Consider the following 15,460-nt stretch of genomic DNA (forward strand, 5'->3'; position numbering starts at 1 on the left):
CCCGATGGGGTAAACGTGCCCTTTACAAATACTTATGTGATAGATAGATTCACTGAAAAAAACAAAGGTTACAGGGACATAATAGTTAGGCTCAGATTTCACTCATAGAAACCATACAGCCACTCACTCACCTATGCAGCAACTCGCTAAGTCACTCACTCTCCAATACAGTCATTCACTCACCCATACACACCTACTCATATACCCACTAACACAGCCATACTTCCACTCACACACTGAAACAGACAGTCAACAGACAATCAAATGAGATATTTTAGAAATAGTGTGACTAATTACTAGCACAGAAAGAATAGTTATTTTACTTATGTTGTAGCTTAGTATCTTTAAGTCTTAGAAGTGCTTACACTCACGGAATGAGATGTCATCAGTGATGTCATTTGAGATGTCATCAGTGATGTCCCTGACTGTGTCATCAGTGAAATAATATGTGATGTCATAAGCAGTGCATTATGGGGGCATAAGTTATAGTCCGCTCAGGTAACTATACTGCTGAATTTCTATCGTTTTGCATGAGTGAAATCTGTGCCCAACTACCACTTCCCTGTAACCTTTGTTTTTGGATTTAAATTTTCCAGCTATAGCGTTCCTGTAACCTTTGGATTCGTCAGTGAGCTTCTAAGGTTTCTTAAATTCTATTTTCGAACGATAAAGCCCCTCTAACCATTGTTTTGTTAGTGCATTTCTTAGGTTTTTAATATTATGTTTCCTGCATGTAACCTTTGAAAATTAGTGTGCGAGTGAGTGTAAGAGTGCCTTAGTGGGTGTGTGACTAAGTGCATGTGTGTCTCAATCGGTGTTTGACTGGGTGTGTGTGTCTGAGAGAGTCTGGGAATACATGCATAAGGGGCTCACTGGGTGTGTGACTGGGTGCATCACTGTATTAGTGAGTCTCTAGCTGTTTGAGTAGATGTCTAAGCTGGTGTATAAGTGTGTGAGTGGATCAGTGACTAGGTTCATGAGTTTTTCAGTGGAGTTGACACTTGAGAAAGACCTATAACATGCCAAGTGGAGCTTGCAGTGAGAGAGCACACTAGTAGCCATCAATTATGTTTGAAGGACTATTTCTGTACATGGTTGAGAAAGTTTTCTCAGTAATTGCCTACATATTTCAAAGAGTGCAGGAATGCACCTCTGCCAGTGCCATGAGTTGTTTAGATAAATGTGCTGGTATGTAACTGCTTGTTATAATATCTTTATGGCTGCCTTAATGTGTATGTAATTCGCTGAAAAATACTACCATGTTAGGCAATAGAGAGTTATGTAGGTATCACTGCAACTATCTTTGAGTCAGCTGCATGCATAAATATTTTCTGGTGAGTGACAGAATGCTTCTGTAGCTGTCTCAGTACCTGAAAGAGAGGCTATATGCGTTTGTGAACATCTATATCAATTGTTTTAGGGATGGCATAATCTGGTAGTACTTGGCATTGATGCCTCCAAGTGCACAAGTAGCTTATTCAGCTCAAAATGACATCTGTACATGTCATAAGCACAAAACAGTATCCTTTACGGCATATGTAAAGCATATCTTAGAAGAGCTTTATGTGCACTAAAATGTGGGTTTGACTCTTCAGAAAAACCGATAGAATGCCAAGTGAAACTTGCAGTGACAGTGCACAGACAGGATCTGAACTTGCAGCATCACCCATGTTTGAAATAATGGGGTATATTAACAAGAACCTCGTTAAACTTATCGCCGTTTTAGCGGCAGGAAACTGCAGCTAAAATGGCGATAATGGGCTTGCTTATAGGCGTTATAGAATTCCAATAGAAGCCCAGGTTAGTTGTGCAGGACATCTAACCTAGGCTTCTTTTGGAATTCTATAACATATATTAGCAAGCCCATTATCACCGTTTTAGCTGCAGTTTCCTGCCACTAAAACTGTGATAATTTTAACGAGGTGCTTGCTAATATGCCCCAATATTTTTCTGCATGGTTGAGAAGATTGTGTGAGCCCTTGCCTACATATCTGATAGAGTGTAGAACTATACCTCTATCAGTGCCATGAATTGTTTAAGGAAATGTCTTGGAATGTAACTGCCTCTATGGCTGTCTAAATGGTTATTTAAGTGGCTGAAGAAATACTTCAGTGCCTGTGTTAGGCAATGTCGAGCAATATAGGTTTTACTGCAACTACCTTTGAGTCTGATGCATGTTTTATTAATTTCTGGTGACTGAATCTACATGTGCTTCTGTAGTTTTCTCAATGGCTGAAAAGGAGGCTTTATTTTTTTCTGAACATGTATGTCAGTTGCTTTAGGAATGGCATATTCTACATAGTATTTGGTATAAGGGCATGCAAGTACACATGTAAGTAGAGATAGCTAGTGCTTTAAGCAAAAACCTTCATGCTTTATGGCACACCTACCTCATCTCTCACATGTGACTTGTGCAAACTGAAATTTTGATTTTAGACTTGATAAACAGCACTTACATGGCAAATCAAGCTACACATGAAAATGTACACACAGGCCCTGTACTACCACGCATCATCCATGTTTGAAAGAGTATTTCGCTACATAAATGAAAAGGCTGTGTCAATACTTACCAGCATATCGAAGAAATTGTAGGCGTAAACCTGTAGCAGTGCCATGTAACGTTTAATTAAATGTCCTGGTATGTAACTGTCTATTTTAGTATGTAAATGTGTAAATGTGTAAATGTATTTGAGCTTATATAGCGCACAGCTACCCACAAAGGGTTTCCCGGCGCTTGCTAAGGGAACCCGTCCTGGTATTCCCCTGTGAGATAACCCCGGCAGGGTATTCACAAGGTGAAAGCCAGGCATCCCGCCGCGAGGGGACTCTCTAAATATCTATGTAAGTGGCTATAAACAAACACCTCAGTGCCTGTGTTATGGAAAATAGAGCAATATCGATGTGGCTACAACTATGTTTGAATCTGCAGCATGCACCAGTAGTTGCTGGGTAAGTGACTGAATGCATATGTGCTTCTGCGCTGTCTGACAAAGCAGTGTAACAGAATTACAACTCCCATCATTCAAAGAAAAACACATCTTGAGAACAGTACATCATATATACACATGCAACTATTTCCCATCTTGTGATGCCTTGCTACCTAAAAGTTTAGGTTTTAATCTACAGTTATGTTTACTCCCAATTACAACATGTAGTAAGCAGGAAATGTACAATATACTAATTCAAAGCAAAAGATTGTGAACCAACTCTTCACACACCTAGACTGTAAATGAGACAAACTGTTACAATCTCATACACTCATAAAGCATCTTACTCACCTGTTATTAAACATACAAAGCCACTCATAAATCCACTCATACATTACCTCCTATAGGGCCTGATTTTGATGACGGTCAGTCAGACTGCCTGCCACTGTTGCCGTATTTCGGTGCGACTGCTGGGTAGGCGGTTGGAAACTCAGCAGTATGATGGCAGAGGCATGTGGTTGCCATGGAAAATGGCTGCTACACATGCCTTTGCTGCGCAGCACCTCCAGCACTTCCATGCACCGTGTGGCATGCACGACATGGAGGTCAATGGTGGCATAATATGTGCTCCCAGGAACACTTTTCCTAAGCCTACGATGGCCGGACGGCTTGTTTAGAACCCCCAATTGCTTTCCTACAAGCATAAAAGTCTGTCAAAAATGGATATTGTAATCTTAGCAGCAGTGCCTGCCTCGGCACCGCTGCCATTTTATAATGCTCTTCTGACGACTGCACCGTCAGCATCTATGATCCTGGCAGAAGTGGCCGTCTTGCATCTGAAAGATTTGGGTCCGACTGCCAGCTTCGTAATGCAGTAGTCGGACTGAATGGCTTTCGGCAGTCGTAGGGCCGCGAATGATGGGCTGTTACCGATCCAACCTACTTCAGCAATATAGTTCCAATATTTTCTCAAAAATTACTCTCATAACATTCTCACATACACAGATACCTTTTCAATCATTTTTTTCTCCAAATTAGGGGGCCGATTATGATGGCGGACGGACTTGCGTCCGTCCGCCACCATAGAGTAGGAGGGACCGTCCGCAGGGGCTGCGGAGGTCCCTCCGTGCAGATTAGGATGTGACCGCCAGGGAGGCGGTCACATCCTCAATCTTTAACATTGCCGCGGGTGCAGCTTCAAGCTGCACCCGCGGCAATGTTAAAAATGCACGCATTGCATTTGCGTGCACAAAGCGGCAGGCACCGTGAGGTGCCTGCTGCTTTGTGCACGCAAATGCAGGGGGGTACCATAGGTACCCCCCATGTGCACCCCCCACCCCCCTTTCACCTAGGGGGCCCGCAACGGGCCCCCGCAGTGAAGTTCCGTATGCTTTTCCACGGCGGAAAACCCGCCGCGTAAAAGCATATTGTACTGCCCATCCTAATATGGTGGACGGTGTCTGGAAGACACCGTCACCATATTAAAGCTTTTCCGCCGCGGTTGTAAGCCGACCGCGGCGGAAAAGCTGCGGACGGAAACCAGGACCCACCAGCCATCCTAATGTGGCGGTGGGTCCTTGGTCAGTCCGCTGCGGTTTTTCCGCATCCTCGGGGCCGGCGGTGGCTTCCGCCGGCCCCGAGGATGCGGAAAAACCGCAATCCTAATGACCCCCTAATGTAGCTCACAAAATGAGTTTGTTGACCAAAATATTATTTTTTGGGCTTATCAGATAGATACAATACTGTCAGGAAATTTAAAAACTAAGCATAAGAAAGGCACACCACTCGAACACAAAGCAACCATTAATGTCAGCATTTTCATCTTTGCACCCTCCGATAGTGAGGAAGCTGCAAATAAGAAGATAGCTTTCACTTTTTTATTTGTTTACCCAATTCCTGGTTGGTTAGTATGTGTTAACATGTTTGTGTACCTTTATAAAGAAGCCCAATATGTGTGTGTGTGTTGCACACTTCTGACATTAGGCTAAGCTTGGGCTACATGTGGGCGATATGTGTGCTACATTTGGGCTATTTTCTTCCGGTGACCATCTTGAGAGACTTATTTATTATGAAGCTCCTTAATTTCATTAACTGCATTATCCTCAGTAGAAAATGCTTTCAGTATTCCACTTTGATTCCATCAAGACGGAAGTTAGCTATGCCACATGCTTGATATAAATTCAGAATGTTAGCACTGTAGTTGATCATCAGCACACTGTGGTAACCTGCTCATCACCAGGGAGCTAACTGGCAGTCTGCGACTGGTGTTGAAAGTGCATGCTTCAGCCTACATGTCGGAATGTTTTAATGAAGTAGAAGAAGAAGATATTTGAGAACTCACTTAAAATGTGTTCTAATTTTTCTACGAAAGCACTAACCATAATTTCTATGACAAAATGAAACCCCTAATCTTGTTTCTTTCTAAGGTAAATGTTTTAATTTTTACCAGTTTATTTAAATCAAGATGTCCTCAAGTGCGCCTTTTCATAAATAAGACTATTGGTGCTCTCGTTGCTCTTTAGAACACTCTGAGAGGCTGCAATGGAACACACAGGAATCAACTGACAGGCTGCTCCTGTTGGAAGTACATGTTTTACTGAGAATGTTAGACTTCATTCTCATATGGCTGACAAACATAGTGTGAATTTACAGAAAATACGCTCTCATTTTGGCTTCTGGAGCACCTTCTATAACCTCTATGGGAAAATCATGAGAAAACTGTTTTCTCTCAAACATTATTGATGTACTTCCACCAGAAGTCTTTTTTACATGGTTAAATCACCTTAGAATACACCACAATTCCAAAAAGTAGTATGTTACCCAAGGAGCCGGGTACCACTTTCTAAACTTATTCGGGAACCTTTGGCCGATGGTTCTTTGTTACCTGCTTTGCAAGTGTGGAGGGGAGAGAAACTCATCAGCAATTATACATTACCAATGGCCCTGGCGGCAAAGAAATACAGACTCCTAATCCAAGTTTACTATATTTATTACAATGCCAGGAAAAGTTGAATATACAAACACATCATGACGAGAATGTAAAGATACATCAGCACTAATACAAAACCAAATCTACTAACTAAATTTAGGCAGTGCAATGTGCACAGAATCACTAATTCAAGGATCCAAACACAGATAATTATAGAGACTACATCAATAGATTTCTTTCATTGGTGGCTCATAAGTAAAAAGTATTTAATCTTCCCCTACACTACTTCTAATATGAAATCCCCACTTAGCTTTTTCCAGGCAAGGCCCCTGAAAGGTGCTAGCACGTGAAGACTTCCTAACAAGTGCACTCACATCAATTGGGTCGAGTAGCGTAAATCTATAGAGCTCGTGCTAAAATGTTCCCCTCTCTTCAAGTAAGGCAGAAGTGTTGGGACTCTGTCTCTAACCCCAATAACAAAAGCCGAATACCACACCCCCGAATACTTCACAAGACCACTCCATCCAATTAGACACTTCTTGTTAGGTAACCTTCTATGAGGTAATGGACATTCAATCTTTTGTTCAATGGCCTTTGTTCCCAGGCCTTTCCAGACATGAATAACATCCTCCTACATTATCGGCTCCACTTGTTCAAAGGCATCCTCCTCTCCCTAGGTCTGTCCAACTTCTAAAACAAAGATGTTATTCAAGATAACGAGGATAAAATCTTGCACCTGCATTGGAAACGTGAAAGGAGAGAATTTCACAAGCACATACATTCTAAGTAACAACCTTCAACCTGTGAGCGAACAGGGAGAAATGAAAGTTAGGCCTACCAAGTTTTCAGCTAACATAAGAATAATGTACACGTTTAAAATACATGCATATATGAACTATTAATATACACACATCATAGGAGCCTTTATACATGATATGTTCATTAGTCATAAATATACTTCACACATATGTGGTTACCTAAATTTGTACATTTACTACGTTAATTGTTTGGTTAAATGAAGAAAAACTCAAACACTTCACTGGCATGGTATTATAATTTTCGTTCCAATAACATAATACAACCGATTAAATGTGGGCGTGGACTAACCTTGATTATAACGCACCTCTACAAATAAATAAGGAGGTTGCGCTCCATCAGTAACAAAAAACAAATGATTTCTTCTTTTTGTGACCCTCAAAACCTAGCATTCACTCCAATGCATTTCAATTGGTGTTATTGTGTATATTGGTTACAAGATGACTGCCAGCACTTTCTGGTTGAAGCCAATGACATAGGTACCTAGGCTCCACCCAATTAAGGAACGGATTTACACCAAATTCAGTGTAATTCTGCCCAGCAGTTTGGGCTGTAATAGTTTTCAAAGCTCCTATGGGCAATAACATGGAAAATTATATTTTTTCCAATACCCTTTTCCTTGGACCACGCTTGACGGATCACCCTGAAACTGTCCATGCACAAGACTCACTATGACACTTTTTCTTTAAACGTTCGTGAAGATACGTTAAATGACATCAACGATATAGGCAAGTCAAAGAATGCTTAATCGATAGGAACATGGTCCTAAATATAACTACCTCCTATATATCTCCTTCAATCACAGAAACGCCACTGCACTCCAGGATCTGTTATTGAATTTCATTTATTGAGGGATTTTCAACAACTGCTGTGTTTAGACAGTGTTTCTCATGGTTATGAAGTCAGTTGTCTGTGTCTCTCTCTCTCTCTTTTATACCTTAGCCAAATTTGCACATTATGGTGCATTCTAGGAAAATTTGTTTCAGAGACAAAACAAAAACAAAGCAAAGTAAAAAAAAAACTGTCTCATGCATGTGACTATTGTGTGTTTCACAAGATACTTGATATCCCTTTATCTTACAAGTTTTTTGTTTATTCATCTATTTTCATTCACATTAGCATTATAATTTCAAGAGCTTAATAAATAATTACATCATAGTGCACAGTTGTAATGTGTTAGTCTAAGTGGCTAGTTAATCAATCATATACTTGTCTCAATCATATACTTAGTCCACAAAGCCCTTCAAGGGGCAGGACCAGCGTATTTAAAAGAGCGGTTGTATTGGTATAAACCAGATAGATCACTACGATCATCTGATGCAAAACTGGTATATGTTCCAGTTATGAAAAAGGTTACCTGGGGTGGCAGAAGTTTTGTAGTGGGTGCAGGTAAAGCATGGAATTATCTCCCACTTTACCATAGAAGCATGACCAACTTATTGGCCTTCAGAAAAGCGGTAAAAACTTGGCTGTTCACAAGATAACAGACTACTTCCCATTCTGAGCTTTGGGTAAGACCTCACACAGCCCCAGGACACCCTTGGGTAACCGTTACCACTATAACATAACATAACAGAACATGAATTATGTATGTTGGATAGTATTTTCTTCCATACCTCTGTGTTTCATTGGAAACAGTGCTTATGACATTGTTTTTCTCTCTGCCTTTCTTTGCTTAATTATATCATGAGTTACAGTTCCTGGTTGATCATTTCATGCAATTCCTCATCATTGTTGGACCTAGGAGGAATCTCAGTTCTCAATTTGATTATATATGTTGAGTCTGATTGGTGGAGTTTGCATGTTTTGCCTCTTTCAGATTTTTAGTCACCATATCTATCCAATTGTATTTCATAGTTGGTTTTCCAGTAGCTGGTGGGATATTTTATGTAGTGTTTGGTGACTGTGTAACTTGAATCTCTGTTTTCCAAATATCGGATGTGTTCCAAAATCCTGTTTTAAGGGGACATATTGTGCTTGCCATATTTTCCAAACAGCGATCACATTCTATTGTAAACACCACATATTGTGATTCACATTTTAGTCTTTGTCTTATGTTTCTTATTCAGTTGTCCTAATCCACATACGTTCTTGTGGTTTTTCCAATTTGCAGGCTATGGATTTGTTCCATTTTACAAATCCATTTGTTTCCTTTCACAGCCATGTATCTGTTGGTTTATCACAAAAGTATGAGTTTCGCTTTTAAGGATGCCACCTTTTTTAATGTAAGCTGCGGCTCTGTTTCCAATCTCTCACCAATGTCTGGTTCTTGAATGATTAGTTTACAATTTTTAAAAAATATTTTTCTCATCTCGTGACTTTTTTTAATATATGTTAACATTAACATTCATTCATAATTTCTTTTTGTATCTGGGAATTGTTTACTTTTTGGAATGGGTGTTTGTGTTCCATTTGTATGTTTCGCTCTTTTGAGACCTTTCCACTCATATCCTCTTTTTATAAATCTTCGTTTCTGTCTGTCCGTCTGTTTGTCCATCTGTCCGTCTTTTTGCCGTCTGTCCGTCTGTTTGTCTGTCCATCTGTTTGTCCATCTGCCAGTCTGTCTATCTGTTTATCCGTCTGTTTGTCTGTCTCTTTGTCCGTCTGTTTGTCTGTCTGTCTGTCTGTCTGTCGGTCTGTTTGTCCATCCATCCATCAGTCCGTCAGTCCGTCTGTTTGTCAGTCTGTCCGTCTGTTTTTCCATCTGTTTGTCTATTGGTCTGTCTGTTTGTTTGTCCGTCTGGTTGTCCGTCTGTCTGTCTGTTTGTCAGTCTGTCTGTCCGTCTGTTTGTACATCTGTTTGTCTGTTTGTCCGTTTGTCCGTCTGTCCGTCTGTTTTTCCGTCTGTTTGTCCATTTGTCCATCAGTTTGTCCGTCTGTTTGTCCGTCTGTTTGTCCGTCTGTACGTCTGTTTGTCCGTCCGTCTGTTTGTCTGTTTGTCCATCTGTTTGTCCATCTGTTTGTCCGTCTGTTTGTACATCTGTTTGTCTGTTTGTCCGTCTGTCCGTCTGTTTTTCCGTCTGTTTGTCCATTTGTCCATCAGTTTGTCCGTCTGTTTGTCCGTCTGTTTGTCCGTCTGTTTGTTCCTCTGTTTGTCCCCCTGTTTGTCTGTTGGTCAGTCTGTTTGTCTGTCCGTCCGTCTGTTTGTCCGTCTGTCCATCTGTTTTTCCATCTGTTTGTCCGTCTGTCTGTCTGTTTGTCTATCGGTCTGTCCGTCTGTTTGTCCGCCTTTCCTTCTGTTTGTCCGTCTGTTTGTCCGACTGTCTGTCTGTTTGTCCATCTATCTGTCCGTCTGTTTGTCCATCTGTCCGTCTGTTTGTCCTTCTGTTTGTCTGTTGGTCTGTCTGTCTGTTTGTCCATCTGTCCGTCTGTCCATCTGTTTGTCCGTCTGTTTGTCCATCTGTTTGTTGTTTGTCTGTTTGTCTGTCTGTTTGTCCATCTGTTTGTCTGTCCATTTATCGTCTGTTTGTCCGTCTGTCTGTCTGTTTGTCCGTCTGTTTGTCTGTCCGTCTGTTTGTCCGTCTGTTTGTCCATCTGTTTATCCGTCCGTCTGTCCGTTTGTCCATTTGTCCGTCTGTCCGTTTGTCCATTTGTCCGTCTGTCCGTCTGTTTGTCCGTCTGTTTGTTTGTCTGTTGGTCCATCTGTTTGTCCGTCTGTCTGTCCATCCATCTGTTTGACCGTCTGTTTGTCCATCTGTTTGTCCATCTGTCTGTCCGTCTGGTTGTCTGTTTGTCCTGCTGTCTGTCTGTTTGTCCGTCTGTCCATTCGTCCGTCTGTTTGTCGTCTGTCTGTCTGTTTGTCCATCTGTCCATCCGTCTGTTTGTCCGTCTGTCCGTCTGTTTGTCCATCTGTTTGTCTGTCTGTCTGTTTGTCCATCTGTCCGTCTGTTTGTCCGTCTGTCCATCTGTTTGTCCGTCTGTCTGTCTGTTTGTCCGTCCGTCTGGTTTTCCGTCCGTCTCTTTGTCCGTCCATCCGTCCGTCCACCCATTTATTATTATTTTTTATTTCTTGCATTTATAGGGCGCACAGCTACCCAACAAAGGGTTTCCCGGCGCAGTAGATCCAATTGTTAATATGGCTTCAGAATACTAGATATTAAACAGCCACGTTTTTGAGGCCTTTCTGAATTTAATGTAGCTCAGCTCAGACCGCAGTGTATGTGGCATTGAATTCCAAAGTGAAGGTCCAAGGAATGAGAAGGACTTGCCACCCATACGTGACAGCTTGATCTTTAGAATTTCAAAGTGGTTGGCCGTGGAAGACCGGAGGATCCTGGAGGGACGATAGGGGTGCACCAGGTTTTGCAGATATTTTGGGGCGGTATTGGTGGCAATCCTGTGCATAAAGCATAGAGATTTAAACTTGACTCGGTTTTCAATTTTTAACCAATGTAGCATTCTGATATATTTAGTGGTTGGAGTGGAGATTGGAATTTTCCATAGTAATCTCGCTGCTGCATTTTGTACTGTCTGTAGCCTGCGGACAGTGGCTTTATTTGCCCCCAGGTACAGAATGTTGCCATAGTCTAGCCTCGATGTTATTAGAGCATTGACAACAGTTTTCTTGGTGTTTTCAGGCAGCATCCAACAGATTTTTTTTAGCCATTTTAATATGGCGAAACAGGTAGCCGAGGTTTTTACCGCTTGCTGATGCAAATTGAGCGAGTCATCAATGATGACGCCCAAATTGCGAGCGTGCGTGACAGGGGTAGGGGGGGTGCCCATTTCAGATGGCCAATGTTGGGGTCCCCAGAGTTCTTTATTTTTTCCCAGCACGATGAGCTTGGTTTTTTCGCTGTTGAGTTTTAAGAAGTTTTTATGCATCCATTCAGCGATTTTACTGAGTCCGAGTTGTAGAGAAGAGGAGTTGTCGGAGTCTGCAGCTGATAAAAAAAAGAGCAGCTGAGAATCATCAGCGTAAGAGAACATTAGGAGACCTGTTTCCTCCACAATTTTGGCAAGGGGACTCATATAAACATTGAAGAGCAATGGGCTGAGAATAGAGCCTTGTGGTACTCCGTGTTTGAATGTCATAGTGTCAGAACATGCGGTTTGTGAGAAGACTTGGAACGTGCGATTTTTCAGTAGTGACTTGATCCAGTTGAGAGCCGCACCACTGATGCCTATGGAGTGGAGTGTCTGGGCGAGGACCGCATGTGACACGGTGTCGAATGCCGCGCTGAGGTCGAGCAGCACAAGTGCCACTGTTTCGCCCTGATCCACCATACGGCGGATATTTTCGGTTACGCCCAGCAAGGTAGTCTCTGTGGAGAAGCCTGCGCGGAATCCCGACTGGTGGGAAGGTAATAGGTCGAGAATGGTAATAAAATCAGTAAGTCAACGGTGTACGTGCTTCTCTAATATCTTTGCAAAGGTGGGCAGCAAGGAGATAGGGCGGAAGTTAGCTGGCAGCTTGGGGTCTGCGCCGGCTTTCTTTAAAAGGGGATGGATCATTGCATGCTTCCATTCACTGGGTACAGATTCTTCCAATAGAGAAGCATTTAGAAGATCAGTGATGGTTGCAAGGACATTGCTGTTAAGTTGCTTTAAGACTGAGCATGGCAGTGGGTCTTTTGCTGAGCCTGATTTAATTGTGTTGAGCAACCTTTGAACCATGTCAGGGTTCAGTAAGGGCCATTCATCAAGTGTGGCAAGAGATGCATCGGACAGGATGGAGCAGTCAGGAATACTTGTATCATTGTCTGGAGTAAATGATGCACAGTTGGATGTAGCTTCAGAGGCTGAATGGTGTTTGTTAGAAGCTTGATTAATGTCTTGGTGAATTTGGCCAACTTTATTAATAAAGAAAGCGGCTTAGAGGTTGCATTGTATTTTATTAAGTTCAGGCGGAGGGGGTAACGTATTAGAACCAGCCATCTCTTTTACTAATTTAAAAAGTGTTTTAGAGTGGTCTAAGGCATTCGTGATTTTAGTGCAGATAAATTCTGTTTTAGCTTTGCCACACAGCTTTTAGTAGTTTATTAACTGAGTTTTATATTTTTTCTTGTCTGCTGGTGAGTAATTCCTTCTCCATTGTCGTTCAAATTTTTTACATCTGGTCTTTTCGTTTTTTAAAGTTTCATTGAACCAGGGGGCAGGGCAGCGGTGGGTATTTTGTTTTTGCTTTGTTTTAGGTAGGGTGGAGTCAATGGCTGCCAAGAGCCAATTTTGAACTGTAGAGGAAAGCTGCTGGACTGTTGTCTTGGTGCAAGGGCTATGCTCTTCCGAGAGAGCATTAAGACTTTCCGTGTCAAGTTGTTTCCATTTCCTTATGTACTGAGTAGGTATAGGTGTATTGTCTTTATTTGTTAAATCACCCTGAAGGGTGAATTTAACCAAGTATTAGTCAGACCAGGGCAGGGGCAGGGGCAGGGCAGGATACGTGACGATGTTATTGAGATTAGAAAATATGGGATCTAACAGGTGACCAGCATGATGTGTTGGCCCTGAGTTCTTTAGGATCAGATTAAGAGATGCTAAGTCAGTTGTAAAATCTTTGGCCAGGGAACAGTCCTCATCCTCTAGATGTAAGTTTATATCACCTAAGATTGTGAAGTTGGCAGTTCTCATAACTAGCGGTCCAATGAGTTCTGACATATTTGTCATCCATTTGGATGGTGCCCCCGGGGGCCGATAAATAAGGACTCCGGATAGAGTAAAATTAGGGGTTAGCATAAGTTTGAAGGTCGCGGCTTCACAGCCACCACATGAGAGAGCTTTAAATTCGCAACTGAAGGTTTTTTTTTAAATAATTGCTATTCCACCACCGGGCTTCTTATCACGATCGAGTCTAGTGATAGCGTAAGTGTCCGGAAGTGCCAAGGCTATGTCTGGACCCGAGCTCTCTTTAAGCCATGTTTCAGTTAGAAACAATGCATCGGGTGCCTCATCTAGTAATAAGTTGAACCTTTCTGTTTTATGCATTGATAAAGAGCGACTATTGAGGCTGAGGAACGAAAAAGATTTTGACTTTAATTTCAGATGGTTCTTATTAGATTCAATCCGAGTGGATTTTATTCCTACAGGGTCAATGTGTAATTGGCAGGATTGACAGGTGTCCTTCTCCCACCCCAACTTTAGCAACCTGCAGGAGGGTAGTGTCGCTGGTTGTAAAGCCTTCAAATAGGCAGACGTGTATTTAATATGTGAGGAGGCTATTGAATTTATTATTGCATCAGCTGTAGGTGGTACCTGTATAATGTCGGTGACTGGACCATATGGTGATGCCATGGCCCTGAGGCACGTCCGAGGCGCGGATGGGCGCAGACGGGCTGACTCAGGCGTGACTCCGGCGCTGATGAGGCGCAACCGCTAACGCGACCGCTAGCGCGGAGAGCAACCGTTTCCTTAAATACAGGACACTAGAGGGCTCTCACCACTCTCGCCCCCCACTCAAGATGGCCACCGTATGGGATGTTATCCCTAACACTCGGTCTACAGCCCTAAGATCGGCTGGGACCGTCTGAATAGGGCGAAAGTGATGGCAAGTGAGTGCCAAGTATGCTGAGTGCAAGCAGAGTGTAAATTTACAATTTAAAATCCGTCGTTTAAAAATATACCAAGTTGCACGCTAGTAGCTCGAAAATGCTTCTTGCGTGATCAGAGGTCTGAGCAGAATGTTGGTAGAAGTGCTAGGATCTCGCGCCTGCTTTCCCTGGGGCTCCTTAAATGCAGGACACTAGAGCGCTCTCACCGCTCTCGCCCCCCACTCAAGATGGCAGCCGTAGGAAATGTTATCCCTAACACTCGGTCTACAGCCCTAAGATCGGCTGGGACTGTCTGAATAAGGCGAAAGTGATGGCAAGTGAGTGTCAAGTATGCTGAGTGCAAGCAGAGTGTAAATATACAATTTAAAATCCGTTGTTTAAAAATATACCAAGTTGCACGCTAGTAGCTCGAAAATGCTCCTTGCGTGATAAGAGGTCTGAGCAGAATGTTGGTAGAAGCGCTAGGATCTCGCTCCTGCTTTCCCTGGGGCTCCTTAAATCAGGACACTAGAGCGCTCTCACCGCTCTCGCCCCCCACTCAAGATGGTCGCCGTAGGGGATGTTATCCCTAACACTCGGTCTACAGCCCTAAGATCAGCTGGAACCGTCTGAATAAGGCGAAAGTGATAGCAAGTGAGTGCCAGGTATGCTGAGTGCAAGCAGAGTGTAAATTTACAATTTAAAATCCGTCGTTTAAAAATATACCAAGCTGCACTCTAGTAGCTCGAAAATACGCCTTGCGTGATCAGAGGTCTGAGCTATCTGTCTGTCTGTCTGTCTGTCTGTCTGTCTGTCTGTCTGTCTGTCTATCCATCTATCTATCCATCTATCTATCTATCCATCTATCTATCTATCTATCTCTCTCTCTATCTCTCTATCTCTTGAATTGATGTTTTGTGGGCAGCCTCTTGCATGTGTAATTTATGTATATGCTACTAAGTGATTTTTGTGTGATAAGGGAGACTCTTTCCATCTTTGTCCTTGAATAGTTGTATCTTGGTCCAGTAAGTGCTTGGTTTTAATATGAACCTTTTCATATGAACCCTGACTCGTGCAGATCCGGTTGCTCCCCTCTGTTCTCCTGCTGGGTATCGTAGCGCTTCTCCCACGCTGCTTGTAATATCTGCATTCTTCAGCTGAATCTACCATAGCGCCGCATTGTGCATTTGACTCGCTCTGTCCTCAGCGCTGCTTTGCTGCTTTGGGATTGCTGCTCTGTGTTTGCTCTGTGCCTAATTTCATAGCGCCGCCTGTCATTCTTATTGTGCTGTTCTCATAGCGCTACTCTATGTTAGCCATTT

At 42.6% G+C, this 15,460-nt stretch overlaps 1 protein-coding gene across 2 annotated transcripts in view; it reads left to right on the top strand.

Moving 5' to 3' along the window:
• The window catches only part of LUZP2 (leucine zipper protein 2), a 1,380,972-nt gene that overhangs the window by 1,012,433 nt on the left and 353,079 nt on the right, over nucleotides 1-15,460 (top strand). The window lies entirely within an intron of this gene.

Source organism: Lissotriton vulgaris, chromosome 2_2 (genome assembly GCF_964263255.1).
Source record: "Lissotriton vulgaris chromosome 2_2, aLisVul1.2, whole genome shotgun sequence".
In the NCBI taxonomy this organism is placed as follows: domain Eukaryota; kingdom Metazoa; phylum Chordata; class Amphibia; order Caudata; family Salamandridae; genus Lissotriton; species Lissotriton vulgaris.